This window comes from Eleutherodactylus coqui, chromosome 1 (genome assembly GCF_035609145.1).
Source record: "Eleutherodactylus coqui strain aEleCoq1 chromosome 1, aEleCoq1.hap1, whole genome shotgun sequence".
Lineage (NCBI taxonomy): Eukaryota > Metazoa > Chordata > Amphibia > Anura > Eleutherodactylidae > Eleutherodactylus > Eleutherodactylus coqui.
The window spans coordinates 453,743,141-453,761,350 of record NC_089837.1 but is presented as its reverse complement, the minus strand read 5'-3'; the positions used below and the strand labels follow the sequence as shown (position 1 = coordinate 453,761,350).

The 18,210-nt window shown below is 45.4% G+C and overlaps 1 protein-coding gene and 1 long non-coding RNA gene across 2 annotated transcripts in view; one reads left to right on the top strand and one right to left on the bottom strand.

Annotated features, from left to right (window-relative positions):
* The window catches only part of LOC136612883 (RCC1 and BTB domain-containing protein 1-like), a 41,462-nt gene that overhangs the window by 22,323 nt on the left and 929 nt on the right, over positions 1-18,210 (bottom strand). The window contains exon 2 of the mRNA XM_066593620.1: positions 9,438-9,487. The gene's annotated coding sequence lies outside the window, so the exon portion shown is untranslated. The remainder of the gene's footprint in view (positions 1-9,437; positions 9,488-18,210) is intronic.
* Positions 5,269-18,087, top strand: LOC136612890 (uncharacterized). Its single transcript, XR_010790424.1, has 4 exons — positions 5,269-5,375; positions 6,427-6,496; positions 10,000-10,195; positions 17,807-18,087. It is a non-coding gene; the product is annotated as an uncharacterized lncRNA (long non-coding RNA).

Below are 18,210 nucleotides of genomic sequence, written 5' to 3'. Positions count from 1 at the left end.
AAGAACTGGTCTCTCTCTCCGGAGAAGCAATCCGGAAGCGTGGCTCGAGGTTCTGACATTGTTCCTGGAGCGGACGAGGGCTGCATGGGACCTGCAGCTGCCACTTGTTCCCGTGGCTGCAAGCGGGCTGTTAGGTCCTGGGCAAGGGTCGTAAGGACCTGGACCTGGTTTGCTACAGCCGCCACGGCCTCCATCGAGGGGCTCAAAGTTGCCGGGCGGATGCAAGGGTCTGACCTTCGTTCGGCCAGTGTTACTGTCAGGACAGTGTCCGGGATATGGGGGTCCCTGAGATATCCCGCAACCCCTGTCCCTGCCTACTTGCCCCCCTGGGCTAACCCCCAGGGCGACAACTGGGCGACGGTCCCTACCCTCACTAGGGAAGCGGGACACGGGAGACAAACCGACACTGAGACAAACAACGGTAGAATGGTCAGACAATCCGGGTAGGCAACAAGAGGGTACGCAGTACGGAGGGGTCAGGCAAAAACGTAGTCAAGTCCAAAAGCAGGTGTCAGAAAAGCCGAGGTCACAAGAGCAGTCAGGATAAACGCGGGTGCAGCTGGAGAACCAAACTAACACTGGCAACGCCTGACAGGAAAACACACATATTTAAATGCTGTCAGTGCTCCCGCCCCAGAAGCTGATTGGGGCGGGGAGCCTGACAGCAGCAGGGCTAATCAGGGAGGTGCTGGGGGCACGCCCCCAGTCTTGCAGCACAGACCGTTACTAGGGAAGCCAGCCTGGTAGTCAAGTGACTAGAAGCACCAGCTGCCTCCCTAGCAACCCGGCGGCGACCAGTCTTACAGCGGCCCGGGGAGATCACCAGAACCGGAGCTCCCCTACGCCGCACTCCTGTAGCCCGGGTGGCAGGACCGGTGGTGCGGGCACGGCGGCCCCGAGAGTTGCAGGTTCTGACAGCTAGGCCTATAATAGAAGGAGCACCTGTTGGATTTCAGGGTACAACGGAATAAATTCCAGGCCACATTGCCCACTTATAGAGCCATTGAGCATCCAAAACGATAAAGAACCCCCACAAATGACCCCATTTTAAAAACTAGACCCCTTAACGAATTCATCTAGGGGTGTACTGCGTATTTTGACCCCACAGTATTTGAATAAATCTAAGTAAAGCAGAAGGAAAAAATTACGATTTTAATTTTTTGGGCAATTTCGTCAATTTAAAAACTGTTTTTTTTGTACAGTGTACATAGGAATGAAGACGTTCACCCCAAAATGGATACCCCCGTTTGTCCCGTGTTCAAAAACATACCCATTGTGGCCCTAATCTACTTACAGGAAACATGGCAAGGCCTATAATGGAGGAAACACCCGTTGGATTGCAGGGCACAACTGAATAATTTCCAGGCCCCATTGCCCACTTGTACGGAATAAAAATTGACACCTTAAAAAAATCCCCCCCCCCCCCCCACACCCCTAGCCCTCCACGCCCTTTTCGGCGTTCCCCAAATCTTAGATAAAAGTAATAATGTGAACTGTGTAGTATTTCTGAAGACAGGGGTAATTACGGAGGCTGGTTGGGATGGGCACATGGGGCAATAAAACTGGGCATCCCCCCTCCTCTCATGCTTTTTGGGGGGTATTTTGTGACCTCAGTAGTGGGTATGGGGTGTAAAAAGTGGCGCTCTGTGAGTCTCCGTAAGCTTGTGGAGGTGCGGCGGTCTCACACAGAAGACGCTCAAGAAGCTGCTCCTGGAACTGCAGGAAGGCGAACATTCCTGGGGCGCCTTGTAAATTGCGTATTACAGGTAGCGGTCTGAATAACGCCGGGCTCACGCAGACTTAGGTGGAATCCGCTTGAGGAGGCCCGCAGTGGATCTCATGTGTGAGCCCGGCTGTGACCCTGCATACGGCTGCGTAATGTACTGCGCATAACTGCCTACTTACATGGGCAGTCATGTGCAGTACTTTTTTTGTTGTTTGTATTTCCCGCACCGTCGCTTAGCGATGACACAGATACCCGCAGCCCGTATACAACGTAGTTGCGTATGGGCAGCGGGTATATCCGCGACCATGGAGCACAATGGGCTCTATGTTGCGGATATTCGCGGTAAAATAGAACCTGCTGCGTTCTCTTTTCTGCGAGTGGATTACACAATTCCGACCCGCTAATGTGAGCGGAATTGTGTAATCCAATGCGATTGATTTGCGTATTACCGCGGATCAGATGCATGCGGAATCCGTAATTCCTATCCAGTCATGTAAGACCGACCTATGATAGATCGCTACCTTTTTATTACGTGACCGGCGACCGCTCAACGAGGCCACCCGTCACTGCTCCAGGCTTAAATTTCCTGGCCTCCCCATCTCCTGCGCATGTGTCTGGTGTTTTGCCGGCGGTCGCATGTGCAGAATCCGGGAAAGTTCACGGAGGAGGAACGCGTCGGGGTGCAAATACTAAGGCCTCTGGTAAAAAGTTTCATCTCCTCTCACTGATCGCATCGTTGAGGGGAGATGAACCTTCACCTTTTTTTTACTTTTACGTGATCGCCATTATCCATTGGATAACGGCGAACACGGGATCAGGAACCACTCACCGCGGCCGCCCGTGAAATCTCCAGGCTCTCGGCTAAGTTTTGTAGCCAGAAGCAGGGAGATTTTAAATTACCACAGCTTTTGCACATGCGTCCGCCATTTTGGCGACAGGCGCGTGCGCAGAAGCTGGGGTAAGTTCCGCGGATATGATCTGTGGGGGGAGATGAAACGCAAGCTTTTTTAACTTTTTTAAACTTTTTTTTTTTTTTTTACTTATTTACACTTTTTTTTTAAACTTTAAATGATCACTGTCATCCATTGGATGACAGTGATCATGTCCCTGGTGAAATCCCTCTGCTCCTGGCTACACATGGCAGTCAGGAGCAGAGGGATTTTAAATTTCCCGGGGCTCGAGCCCGTCTGTGCACGCGCCCGATGATTGACATCGGGCGCGATGCACAGACGGGGATTCGGGCACCTGGGACATCGGGGAGGGCAGAGGTGAGTATTTTCACCTCCCCTCATGGATCCGATCCATGAGGGGAGGTGAAGCTTTACTTTTTTTTTACTTTTTAAAGTTTTTCGCGATCGCCGCTATCCAATGGATACCTTCAGGAGCCGGGAGCCAGGAGATTTTAAATTTCCCGGAGCTCCCGGGCTTCTGCGCATGCGCCTGACGTCATCGTCTGGCACGCATGCGGAGAAGGCCGGCGGCGGGTCCGGGAGGACCAGATCTCCGGGGGACACCGCCGACAAGCCAGGTGAGAATTTTCAGCTGCCCTGATGGATCCGATCCATCAGGGCAGCTGAATTACTACTTTTTTAACTTTTTTGCGATCGGCGCTATCCATTGGATAGCGCCGATCGCAATGCCGGGGGGGACTGCCCGCATCCTGGGATGACAGCTCCATGCTGTCGGCTACCTGCGGGCACCGACAGCATGGAGATGTCACGTCCTCAGGCAAGTGGACATTAATCCAAAGAGAGCATGCATAAAACGACGTCCTCTGGGATTAAAGCCCACTTACTGAGGACGTAGTTTCCCGATGGGGCAGTCGTTAAGGGGTTAATCACGTGACCTATCACAGGTGTTATGTATTTGAATGCTTTTGTCTCAAGGTACCTAGCTCTAAAGAAGTATATATTCCGAAATGCGTAGCTATTTGCAGTAATCTCTGATTTTGCATGTTTTTTTAAATTGATTTTTCAATAAAGTGGGTTTTTTTACCTGCGTTCCGTTGGACGCTGGAATTCTTCTGTGACATTGCTGTTAGTTTATGGTGCAGCTCCGAGGTGATAGGTTCCTATCTCCGATATATGCCTAATAAATTGATTCAGATCCCACCACTGAGACCCTTATCTATCTCCATAACTGTCAAGGCTCACCTCCTCCTACGCTCTACCACATCCAGGTTGCCTGAGGTCGGCACGTGTTACAGAAACCATGAAGAACACTATTCTATGCTGCTTTGGTAACTTCGTTGTTTCGCGCGCGTCAGAGGATCGCAAGTATTTGCAAATGCACATCACACAGCATGGAAATGCCACGCAATGTCTTTTAAGGTCCCATTGAAAACAGTGGGCGAAGCCTTCCGAGGAACGCTAAAAGACAAAACATGCTGCGATTTTTATCCTTGCAGAATTATGTGAGGGGGTGGGGGGAAAAAAAATAAATCGCTCAAGTGAATAAGTCTTTTCCAAAGAGTAGAGTTCATCTTTGTGTGAGTTTTGTACGTCTCACAACACACAAAACTTACCCGAGAATTTAGCTTGCCTCATTGAGACATCTTGCTTACAGAACTGCCACTCACTTCTATGGGCGTTACAGAAACAGCGGAGTACAGTGCACTCATCTGTTTCTGTAATCCCGGGCCACCAGTGACCGCGGCCTACACATCATCTCCCCACGGCACTAGATAATTAAGGTTAAATTTGTACGTCTCCTGAATCTTCTGCTCTTCCAGCAGGCTGCAGGTCAGGCAGCTTCCGTCGACCTCAATGGAAGCCGTCCCTGTGAGAACTGCAGGAAGATAGAGCATGCTGCAATTTTTCATCTGCAAGCGGAAACCGCAATTGGTTTCTGCTCGCGTGCATGAAGAATCATTTTTCCATAGCATGCGGACGCTGCCTCCGGATTCCGCAGCAAAAAACGCCGGTGGACATGATAATAATAATAATAATCTTTATTTGTATAGCGCCAACTTATTCCGCAGCGAGACTTAAGGGTGGTTTCACATCTACGCCTGTGATTCCGCTTTCCTGCTCCATTTGTATCGGAAACGATAATGCATAGCAGTACAGAAGTGCTGCAGTATATTTTCAGTGCGATCATAGCATTGGAGGTTCGAGTCCCCTGCAGGGACATAAAAGAATAGTAATTCAAACTTTAGTTCCAGGAAAACTCTTTAAATGGAGCAGCTCCTGACAGAATGATAAAATGCACATTTTAATTATAAATGCCCCCCTTGGCCACGTTCTTGGTTTGTAAATGGGGTATTTCTACACAAGAGCTCATGGCGAACATTTGCCCATAGCAATCAACCACAGTGCAGCCATCACTTTTGAATCACCCCCCTTCCCCTCCCAAACTTCCAGCTGTTTCTGTAAAGATGGTGCAACCTTCTTCTGCCACTAAACTTTCTCTACTGCCGATGGCATATATTTCTTTTACTCAGCAGTTGAGTAGCAGTGAGCAATTCAAGCAACCCCATTGGTTGTTTGGGACACTGCCCCCTTTTTGAGATGTGCACGAGGATACTATTTGTGCATGAGCATACAGTTACTGAGCTGTGCACGAGAACGAGAAGCACTGCTGAGCGGAAGCTGAGGATACACTTACAGAGCAGAATAAGAGGAAACTAGCTAATGCTGCATGTTACAAGGTAAGATTAGCTGCATGTGGCTACATGTTAGGATAGGATTAGCTGCACAGAGCAGAATGAGAAGAGCCTAGCTAATGGAGGAGCCTAGCTAATGGTGCATGTTACAAGGTACGCTATCTTTTCTCCTTAGGGAGAGCACCTAGACGGTGAGTGAGGAGACTCAAACGGCCATGCGCACTCCTCTGGGTAATATGCAAATATAGGAGATGGAATAAAACCTCTACAGTGCCACCTATTGGTAGGCAGCATTCCTTCAAACCAAAGTCAGACTTTTTATATAACCTTGTAACAATGACTGGGAATTTAAAAGCAAAGCAAGACTCCATGTACATACAGCTGTTTTAGGGTTTTTGCCCTTCATCCTATTATTGGTGATTGGTGGTAGTGTACCGCTCAGGGTCCCTACTGATCAGCTGATTCCCACACGGACAGCGTGGCAAGCAGACCGGGTTATCTGTAGTGCACCAGCACGGGTTGGTGTTGCAGGCACAGCTCCCACTGAATTCAATACCTGCAATACCAACCAGGCGGCTTCCGTGTTGTCAGCGCTCTCTGCTTCCAGCTCTCTGTGCTGACAGCGGCACTGCATATTAACTGACCGAGGGGATCCAGAGCGGTGTAACATAAAGATGTCAAGCAGTGACCCCCTAAGCCCCTTCACACGGAATATTTAGACTTGGAATCTGTGCCGATTTTTGTGGCAAATCCATGTTAAATAAGTGCGCCAATCACCCTGCCATAGTCTGCATTTCATTCATAAAAAAGTAACTCATGGTTTCCCATTTTACTCGTTATTTACTGGACAGGGAGTATCATGAATATCGGTTGGGTCCGACCTCTGAGACCCCCATCAGTCTCCAAAGCGTGGGCAGCAGAGAACGCACATTTGCACCTCCACTCACTTCAGCAGAGACAGGTGCATGCTTGGACTGGGCCATCTCCGCATAGAAGTGAATGGAGATGAGGCGGACGTACACACTCGCTGCCTATAGAAAATGTAAAAAAAAAACAACTATCGCATAACGAGAAATATCCCATCTGTCGTTCACAGGTGAATCATCAGAAACTCCTGCTCCCGGATATTAAACCCCTAGAGCCAAGAGGACCAGAACCTGCAGGAGGTGAGCGCTCTGATTACGTTATAGTAGGAAGGTTTGCAGAACCATTTTCTAGATCTCTGTTTGCTGTAAGTGGACATCAATGTTATTGCTTACACCCAAAAGCAGAAAATCTGTGCTAAATCTGTCTGACGGTCTGAACGACAGCGAGCCTGCAGCTGTATTGCTGGTACCTCTTGGCATGAGTCGGGGTCAGGAGGACAGCTTTTTCTGCTTCGCGATGCAAAGAATGCAAGTTTCCATTCACTGACTGCAGTCAGAGATCTAGGAAATGAAGAAGTGAAACCTAAAGTATGTTGAGCACAATGTAATATTCAGCATTTTACCAATCGTTTGAAGATTGCAGAAGTTCCCTATAATAGTGTTGTGCCATTTCTGGCTGCTCGTCCATGGGAGTACTGAAACTTCCGTGATCACTATTTTAACTCCTTCCTGACCACAATGTGCTTTTCAATAGCCTGACCAACGGGCTTTAAACTTGCACATGCATCTTTTCAAGACAGTAGCTTGGCTGACTACTGACTGCCCAGCTCCTTCTCTAACAGCCAGCAACAGAGAAATCTCAGATCGTTTAACCCCTTACTTCCCACAAACGATAGCGGCTGCAGCAGATAACCTGGGGAGGGACTACCTTGCAGTGCAATCGCAAGGTACCAATGGGTTCTCGTGGCAGCCGAAAATCCGGACAAAGTCCTACAATTCTACCATGTAAAAGGCCATTTAGACGGAACGATTATCGCTAAAAATTCGCTCATCTTCCATCTTTTGCATGTTAAACGTGCCGTCTAAACGCACCCCCATCATGCACTTTTCGGCTACTGTTTGTTCATCTGTCATTCAAGCCGGGCTAGAAAACGTCAGGTGGTCTTATCAGAATTTCTCCGCGGGTAGCGCTGATAACATTGTTTCAGCAATTTAACCCGCTGGTGAACAATGGAGCTGAATGCAGATAAGAGACCTCCAGCTCTTAATTGCAATCAGCTTAAGGTTACTTTTGCACGGTAATTAGATACTTAGTACTATGCAAAATCATCACTGTAAACTGGAGTTCAAATGATCTTTCGAGTGAATTTTTACCAACAAACATTGCCTGTAAATGGACCTTAACTCAGTCTATTAGACGCCGCCTCCCACATAATGTAATACACTGCTGTCATAGGCATAGTAGAATGCACTACATAAGTAATTCAGTTTATTATCCTAGTGATCAACTAAGGAACTTAAAATTTTTAAAAAAATCTAGTGAAATGGAAAAAAAACACACCTGGACTGGCGCATTGCCAACGTGGTTCCAATTTACAAAAAAGGGAGCAAAAGTGAGCCTGGTAACTACAGGCCAGTAAGTCTCACTTCAGTAACGGGAAAAATTTTCGAGGGGATTCTGAGAGACGCCATCGATGAGTACCTCAAGGAGATTAAGGGAATAACTCCTCAGCAGCATGGATTCATGAAGGGTCGCTCATGTCAGACAAATCTGATCAGTTTCTACGATGAAGTAAGCTCTAAGCTGGACCAGGGAGAATCTATTGATCTTGTATATCTGGACTTCTCTAAAGCCTTTGACACCGTGCCACATAATAGGCTAATATACAAAATGAGGCAGCTCGGACTGGGCGAAAACGTGTGTAAGTGGGTAAAAAATTTGCTCAACGATAGAAAGCAGAGGGTGGTAATAAAGGGTTCGTTCTCTGATTGGACCACAGTCGCTAGCGGGGTGCCACAGGGTTCAGTATTAGGCCCCACTCTGTTCAACATATTTATCAATGACCTGATAGAGGGGCTGCACAGCAAAATATCAATATTTGCAGATGACACAAAATTATACAATATAATTAATGCAACGGAGGACAATGTGCGGCTACAAACGGACCTGGATAAGATGGGGGCTTGGGCAGAAAAATGGCAAATGAAGTTCAATGTTGAAAAATGTAAGACTATGCACATGGGCAGGAGGAACGGATGTCACAAATATTCACTTAATGGGGTACCACTAGGGAAAAGTGAGATGGAAAAGGATCTGGGGGTATTAGTGGATAATAGACTAAACTGGAGTAACCAATGCCAGTCAGCTGCTGCAAAGGCAAATAAAGTCTTGGGGTGCATCAAAAGAGGTATAGGGGCGAAGGACGAGAACATTATCGTTCCATTATATAAGGCACTTGTCAGACCTCACATGGAATACTGCGTGCAATTCTGGACACCGGTACTCAGGAAAGATGTCGCGGTGCTTGAGGGGGTTCAAAGAAGGGTAACTAAACTAATACTTGGAATGACGGGACTGGAATACCCCGAGAGGTTATCAATATTGGGACTATTTACTCTAGAAAAAGAAGGTTAAGAGGCGACCAAATAACCATGTATAAGTACATGAAGGGACAACACATGGATCTCTCCCGCGATCTGTTTACACCCAGGACCACGACGGTAACAAGAGGAAAGTAGGTTTCATCGCCAACACAGAAAGGGGTTCTTTACTGTAAGAGCAGTTAGACTGTGGAACTCTCTACCGGAGGAAGTGGTGATGGCAAAATCCATAGAGGAGTTTAAAAGGGGACTTGATGTCTTTCTGGAGAAGAAGGATATTACAGGATATATAAATATTAGGTTAAGTGTCAATCCTGGTATATAGGCAGGTAGGAACTATTAGGGGTTGATCCAGGGAACAGTCTGATTGCCATTAGGGAGTCGGGAAGGAAATTTTCCCCCAAAAGGGCTAATTGGCTTGTGGCCTTGGGGTTTTTTGCCTTCCTCTGGATCAACACAGTAGGATAGACAGGCTGGACTAGATGGACATTGTCTTCATTCGGCCTTACATACTATGTTACTATGTTTTCCTCTTAACTGCATAAAATGCACTTTAAAAAAAACCAAAAAAAAAACAGATTTCTTTATTCGTTTTGTTCAGCTCACAAAAAATTGCAATAAAAGCAGAAGTCACCTGCACCTCAAAATGGCACCAATATAGACAACAACTCTTCTTGCACACCACCGCAGCTGGAAAAATAAAAATGCTATTGTGAGTCTTGGAATGCAGTGATGTCAGCTGTTTTTTTTTTTGGTTAAAAGAAAGAAAAAAAAACAAATAAATATATATAAGCTTGGTATTGCAGTAATCTTGCCGATCAGATTAGAAAACTATCTGGATGTTTTTAACGAATGGTGAATGCTGTAAGGAAAAAAAAAATTCAAAAACTGGCAGAAGTTATGGACATTTTTCAATTTCCCCTCATAACATTCAATGTAATAAAAGTCCTATGGCATAGTATATGGACCCCAGGAAAACCGCTGTTAATATATTCAACTCCTCCCACAAAATGCACAAGCCCTCATACTGTTCTGGCTTTAGCAATATGACCATGAAACTTGCTTGGTCCTTAAGGCACAAAATAGACTGGTCACGAAGTAGTTAACGCCATACCAAGAACCCCTTACAACTGATATCAGCCACATATAATGTATAACGCTCCCGTACAGTTATAAGGTGACTGTTTCATCTGCCCCTTCAGGTTAATGACGGCCTTAGCCACCATCGGACCCCCGTGTAGACCATGAGTGCTGCAGCATTCTGTATGGACTGGTGGCAGCTGTTGAAGCTCTCTGTAAAATTACGGATTATCAGCACGAGGCACTGACCACACTGATGGAGAATGCGGAACGTGTGGCGAACAGAGGGAGGATCATCTGCCTGATCAAGGCCAAGAGGTACACCGCCATTATAAACGCATCATTTATACATCTGGGGAGGTGGAAGAAGGGAGGGTCCAGAGCTGTGATGACACTTGGGGTCCCAGCTCAGACGGACTAGTCCTGTGTTCCTTGGGGAAGACGTAGGTATGCCAACTCTGTTAGTTTGCCCTCAGGGCAGATCCATATCCTTCTATATGCCCATTACTGATTGTCACACTACCCTGTGTTTAACCCCTTAGTGACCAGCCGTACATGGCTTTAACCCTTTCCAATCCACTGTCTAACGTCTTCCTACATTCTGATTGAAGCTTGTACAGCTCCAATGTCAGAAGACGTCCGACAGGGTATTCTTACTGTCTATTGTCAGCCACTCCGCTGTTGGAGCCTTTCCGGCCCGCACACACTGGCTTTAGCCAGCAGGTGGCACCGTTGTATAACAGCAAAAAGAGAAAGCCTTTTAGGAAAACCCTAAATCCAAAATTGGATTGGAAAGGGTTATGACAGTCACTAAGGTGCTTTGGGCTAGGCCACCTAATTTTTAAAGCCACTTAATCTAAGGAATGCCATGCCAGAAGTGTGAGAGCGCATGCGTACATGTGGACCTCTTCAGGACCCCTGTGCTTCTGAACTGTGCGGGTCCCAGCAATCCTTTGATCCTTTTTTTTTCTTTCTACACCATTTTCCAAAAAATCTTTTATTCTTTTATTTATAGATTGACGTAGCATTTTTGACGGCTTAGTTTTGCAGGGCAAGCTGTATTTTTCCGTGGTGCTATTCAATGTCCGATATAATGTACTGAAAAAGACATTCAAAATTCTGTGAAGTGGAGTGAATTGAAAAATCTGTTAATCCAGCATTTGAGGTTTGGGAAAGGGGGTGTCTGGTTTTCAACCCCTTAATGACGCGGCCTTTTTCTTTTTCCCATTTTCGTTTTTTCTTCCTCCCCTTTAAGAAAATCATAACTCCTTTATTTATCCATTGACATCGCTGTATGAGGGCTTGTTTTTTGCAGGACGAGTTGTAGGGGGGCTGTGGAGGGGCTGGTGAGGATCCAGCGGTCATGGTGCACGTTGGCACCAATGAACGAGTTAGAGGTCATTGGAGGGCCCTCAAAAATGATTTCAGGGACTTAGGGTCCAAGCTCAGGGCGAGGACCTCCAGGGTAGTTTTCTCGGAAATACTACCTGTACCTAAAGCCACACTAGAAAGGCAGCAGGATCTTAGGGAGGTAAACAAGTGGCTCCGGAGTTGGTGTAAGAAGGAGGGATTTGGGTTCCTGGAGAACTGGGCTGACTTTGCTGTCGGCTACAGGCTCTACCATAGGGACGGGCTGCATCTTAATGGGGAGGGTGCAGCTGTGCTGGGGGATAAGATGGCTAGAAGGCTGGAGGAGTGTTTAAACTAGGGACTGGGGGGGAGGGTAAAATGAGAAATAGTGGGGTAGCCAGTGTAACTAGCGAACCGGGTCCAAGTAAAGGGAATGGGGTCGAGCAGGGGGTGGGGTTAGTACAGTTAGAACTGATAGAACAGCCATAAGTACGAATAGCAACAAAACTAATTTAAAAAACAAAAAAAATGATATAAATTGTATGACCACGAATGCAAGAAGTCTGATTGGTAAAGTGGGCGAGCTTGAAGCGAGAATGACCGATGAAAACTATGATATAGTCAGAATTACGGAAACATGGCTTGATGATAAGTGCGATTGGGCGGTGAATTTGCAGGGGTACAATCTCTTCAGAAGAGACCGAAGGAACCAGAAAGGGGGAGGGGTATGTCTGTACGTCAAAACGAACTTGAATCCGAGGCTACGGGAGGATATAGGGGTAGGAGACGAACAGGTGGAATCTCTGTGGGTAGAAATACAGGGAGGAAAAAATAACAAAATCCTGATAGGGGTCTTCTATCGACCACCAAAAGCAACAGAAGAAACTGAAAACCTACTACTTAGGCAGATAGAAGAGGTGTCAAAGCGAAACGAAGTAATTATCATGGGGGACTTTAATTACCCAGATATAACATGGGAGAAGGAAACCTGCAAATCTCACAGGGGTGACAAATTCTTGAGAGTAATTAAAGACAATTACCTGAACCAACTTGTGCAGGAACCAACAAGAGGGAGGGCCATTCTGGACCTAGTACTAACCAACAAACCGGAACGTATAAAGGGGGTGCAGGTTGAGGGACACTTGGGAAACAGTGACCACAATATAATCAACTTCCAGCTGTCAATCAATAGGAAGCCTTATCAGGGAGTGACAAAGAAACTAAACTTTAGTAAAGCAAAATTTGATGAGCTTAGAACTACTATCGGTAACATTAATTGGGACAACATCCTCAAAAATATCAGTACGGAGGACAAATGGGAAAAGTTCAAAAGGATCCTAATCACCTCATGTGAGCAGTTCATTCCATTTAAAAATAAAAGAAACTCAGCTAAAAGGAAACCAATGTGGCTCGACAAGACGGTAAGAGGGGCAATAAACGAAAAAAAGAAAGCGTTCAAACTACTAAAGCAACAAGGCAGCGAAGAAGCGCTAAAATCATACAGGGAAAAAAACAAAATATGCAAAGATAAGATCAAAACTGCCAAGGAGGAAGCAGAAAGACGGATCGCCAAAGAGAGCAAAAACAACCCGAGGCTATTTTTCAACTACATTAACAGCAAAAGGATTTGCAGGGAGAGCGCTGGCCCTTTAAAAAACAATGCAGGAGAAATCATTGATGATGGCGAAGGGAAAGCAAATCTACTAAACAGTTTTTTCTCAAGTGTATTCACAAAAGAAAAGGAAATGCCACACGAGATGCAGGGGAATAAAAAGAACCCCTCACAAAATATCTCATACCTAACGCAGGAGGAGGTGCGGAAGCGTCTAAAGAAAACTAAAATTGATAAATCGCCGGGCCCAGATGGATTACACCCAAGGATATTAAGGGAACTAAGTGACGAGATAGCTAGGCCGCTATACCTAATATTTCTAGACACTATCAAGATCGGTGTAGTACCATTGGATTGGCGCATTGCTAACGTGGTTCCAATTTACAAAAAAGTGAGCAAAAGTGAGCCTGGTAACTACAGGCCAGTAAGTCTCACTTCAGTAACGGGAAAAATTTTCGAGGGGATTCTGAGAGATGCCATCGATGAGTACCTCAAGGAGATTAAGGGAATAACTCCTCACCAGCACAGATTCATGAAGGGTCGCTCATGTCAGACAAATCTGATCAGTTTCTACGATGAAGTAAGCTCTAAGCTGGACCTGGGAGAGTCTATTGATCTTGTATATCTGGACTTCTCTAAAGCCTTTGACACCGTGCCACATAATAGGCTAATATACAAAATGAGGCAGCTCGGACTGGGCGAAAACGTGTGTAAGTGGGTAAAAAATTGGCTCAATGATAGAAAGCAGAGGGTCGTAATAAATGGTGCGTACTCTGATTGGACCACAGTCGCTAGCGGGGTGCCACAGGGTTCAGTATTAGGCCCCACTCTGTTCAACATATTTATCAATGACCTGATAGAGGGGCTGCACAGCAAAATATCAATATTTGCAGATGACACAAAATTATACAATATAATTAATGCAACGGAGGACAATGTGCGGCTACAAACGGACCTGGATAAGCTGGGGGCTTGGGCAGAAAAATGGCAAATGAAGTTCAATGTTGAAAAATGTAAGACTATGCACATGGGCAGGAGAAACGGATGTCACCAATATTCACTTAACCCCTTGAGTGGCAGGTTTCCTACCACCCTGTCGTGCCCACCAGGGCAGGTTTTTTAAAATGGTCTAATCATTGAATTTCAACTAGTTTTGCAGTTGCGTCTCAAGAGCCATAACTTTTTCATTTTTCCATTGACATGGCCATATAAGGGCTTGTTTTTTGCGGGACAAGTTGTGATTTTTTAAACAGGGGGGAGGAAAAAAAGAAATGGGGAAAAAAGAAAAAAGGGGCCATGTCATTAAGGGGTTAAATAATGTATTAACTTCCTTCTCTGGGTCATTACGACGCACATGGATACCACATGTGTGATTGTATTTTTGATTTTTTACAAAGTAAAGGGAGACAAGGTTTTTTTTAATTTTTTTAATAATTTTTTTACTTTTTTTTTTTTTTTAATTTTTTATTTTTTTTTGTCCCTTTAGGGGACTTCCACAGGGACCCATCAGGACCCCTGATCACATTCCAGGGGTCCGATGGTGACAGCCCTTTACATGCTGCAGTGACAGCCCTTTACATGCTGCAGTCACATGGACTGCAGCATGTAAAGGGTTAACACAGCAGAGATCGGAGGTTTTCTCTGATCTCTGCTGTAAGAGCTGGTACCTAGCTGTCCTCTGACAGCTAACAACCAGCTCTCCCTGCCACAGAGACCATCGGCTTGCTTCTGACAAGCCGATGGTCTCTATGGCAACCTGTAAACAAAGCAGGACATTGCCGACATGTCGGCAATATCTTCTGCTGGTTTTTCAAAGCCCTTGCTTTGTTTTCTGTGGGACTGTGCAGGCAGAGCACACTGTCACAGCTTGTGGCATTGTGCTCTGCAGCTCCCATAGTGATACATAGCCCGGAAATCTTCCGGGCTATGTTGCTATGAGCAGTGGAGCTCGTCACGGAACTTTTCCGGGCGTGCCACTCAAGGGGTTAATGGGGTACCACTGGGGAAAAGTGATATGGAAAAGGATCTGGGGGTATTAGTGGATAATAGACTAAACTGGAGTAACCAATGCCAGTCAGCTGCTGCAAAGGCAAATAAAGTCTTGGGGTGCATTAAAAGAGGTATAGGGGCGAAGGACGAGAACATTATCCTTCCATTATATAAGGCACTTGTCAGGCCTCACATGGAATACTGCGTACAATTCTGGACACCGGTACTCAGGAAAGATGTTACAGTGCTTGAGGGGGTTCAAAGAAGGGCAACTAAACTAATACATGGAATGACGGGACTGGAATACGCAGAGAGGCTATCCAAATTGGGACTATTTACTCTAGAAAAAAGAAGGTTAAGAGGCGACCAAATAACTATGTATAAGTACATGAGGGGACAACACATGGATCTCTCCCGCGATCTGTTTACACCCAGGACCACGACGGTAACAAGAGGACATCCGCTACGATTAGAGGAAAGTAGGTTTCATCACCAACATAGAAGGGGATTCTTTACTGTAAGAGCGGTTAGACTGTGGAACTCTCTACCGGAGGAAGTGGTGATGGCAAAATCCATAGAGGAGTTTAAAAGGGGACTTGATGTCTTTCTGGAGAAGAAGAATATTACAGGATATAATTATTAGGTCAAGTGTCAATCCTGGTATATAGGCAGGTAGGAACTATTAGGGGTTGATCCGGGGAACAGTCTGATTGCCATTAGGGAGTCGGGAAGGAATTTTTCCCCCAAAAGGGCTAATTGGCTTGTGGCCTTGGGGTTTTTTGCCTTCCTCTGGATCAACACAGTAGGATAGACAGGCTGGACTAGATGGACATTGTCTTCATTCAGCCTTACATACTATGTTACTATGTAGTTTTCAATGGTGCTATTTAACGTACCATATAATGTACTGAAAAACTTTAAAAAAATCTAAGTGGAGTAAAAGGAAAAAAAAACAACAACATTCCGCCATCTTTCAGTGCGTCTTGTTTCTACGGCGCACAAACTTCAACAAAAACCACATGATAACTTTATTCTATGGGTCAGTATGATTGCTACGATACCAAACTTGTATAGTTTTTTTTTGTTTTTTTTTTACTATACTACTCTTGCAAAGACATTTAATTTTTCTTCAATTATATTCTGCCCCCAGCTTCTGCGCGCAATAACTTTTTTATTTTTCGGTCGATGTAGTTCAGCGAGGGCTTATTTTTTCCGGGATGTCCTATATTTTCTGTTAGTATTAATTCGGAATACACACGACTTTTTAATCGCTTTTTATTGCGTTTTTTCTGGGAGACAGGGTGACTGAAAGTGCATTTCTAGCAGTCTTTCTTCTTTTTTTTCAGACTACGTTCACCGTGCGGGGTAAATAATGCACTACTTTGACAGATTGGACTTTTATGGAAGCGGCGATACCAAATATGTATTTTTATTTTATGATTTAGATTTTTTAATTACAGATATGGCAAAAGGGGGGTGATTTAAACTTTTAATTACTTTTTTTATTTGTAAAAAAAACAAAAAAAAAACTTTATTAATCTTTTTTTTACTTAACTTTTAAGTTCCCCCGGGGGACTACAATATGCGATGCTTTGATCGCCCCTGCAGTATGATGCAATGCTATAGCATTACGTCATACTGCATTCTGACAGGCGGCCTATGAAGCCACCCTCTTAAGGCAGCCCTGGGCCTTTCAGAAGGCCCCTGGCAGCCATGACACCTGCACGGCTCCCCCGATCTCACCACGGGGGTGGATGTACTGGGCCCCTGAACATCGTTCGGGGCATTTAAAGGGTTAATAGCTGCGGTAGGCCGAACGGACGATTGCAGCTATTGCCCGCGGGTGTCAGCTGTAGTAAACAGCTGATGCCCGCGCTGTATGCAGAGAGTTCGCCAAGCGACCTCTCTGCACACATACCCCGACGCTCCAGGATGTAAATGTACGTCTTGGAGCAGGAAGAGGTTAAAGTGTTCACACTGTAGCAGAAATGACATGATTGCTTTATTCTGTGGGTCCGTACGATTTAGGCCTACTGCATACAGGCGGATTCTGTAGCAAATACCGCCCATAGCTTGCTTTGAGAGTCTGTTCACAGGTGTGAAATCACAGCATGCAGAAATTTGGTGTTGGCTATGCACAGACTACTTCCTTTGAAGTCAATGGAAGTCATCTGCCCCGTGCCACTACCGCAGTGAGCAATGCGTAAGTATCGCAAAATCGAGCTCATCACAGAGCGCCGGCGGCTACTGTGCATGTGCAATTGAGTGCACATCCGCAGCGCTGAACATTCTGGAAAGGGAAGCAGGTAGCACCGTCCGGGCACCGGGTCGAACTCCACTGCGGGAATCCCGCATGCAATGTCTCATCTGCCCTTGTGCAGGAGGCCTTACTGCCATACCTAAATTTTTTTTTTCCCTTTTGCTCTATTACTTTTTGTTAACATGGATGGACGATTATAGACAAAGTGATGGCAAATATGTGTATATATATTATATTTGTTTTTTGCTATTAATATGTGAAAGAACCTGCACCTGTGACAATTTGATAACCCATACCGTATTATGGAATACTGCCACAGGCAAGTCTTGATAGGTAATCAGCCATGGCAGCCCTCGGTGCCCCCGGCTGCCATGACAACCGAACTGTACATCGTGGTTGGTTCGGAACACCAGTAAGAGCATTGAAATGCAACTGTTAGAATGGACAGCATCATTTAAAGGGTTAACAAGGGCAATCCGTGTTAACATTGATCGTGGCTGTTGCGGGCACTTCTTTGAATGAAAATTAGCTTAATGTCTTGTTAGACGGTCCTGAAAAAATCTGGACTGTTGGGAAATAAAAAAATCTCTTGCTGTCTGATTCTTCTGACCTGGTTGGGGGAGTAGTGGTCAATGTAAGAGGGTGGAGCGGATCTAGGGATCAGTAATACTGGTGGTATGTGAATGTTAACCTGCTGATTTTTCGTCATTTCCCGTAGATCTGACGTCCTTGAGAATAGGAAAGCTGGCAGACAGTGAGAGACCCTCGACGTTCAACAATCTTGAAACCCTTCGTTTTATGAACTGATTTTTACCAGTGACTCATCTTTTTATAATTTTTTTTCTTTCTAAGATGACGGAGGATCCTGAAAAACTGCGCAATATTTTACTATGCTCGAGTAAACACAAAAGACCCACAAACACAGCTGCCTTTTGTTTATATCAGGGAATGCAACTTGGTGTAAAATCCACATTTTCAAAAAATAATAAAATGTGATTTGAATTTGGTACTTTTTTGCCATATTTATGTTTTCAGACTCCTTATTTCCAACACTTTAAAGGGGTGTTTCAGTATTAAGCCACTGATAGCCTATCCTGAGGATAGGTCATTCCTAATTGATCT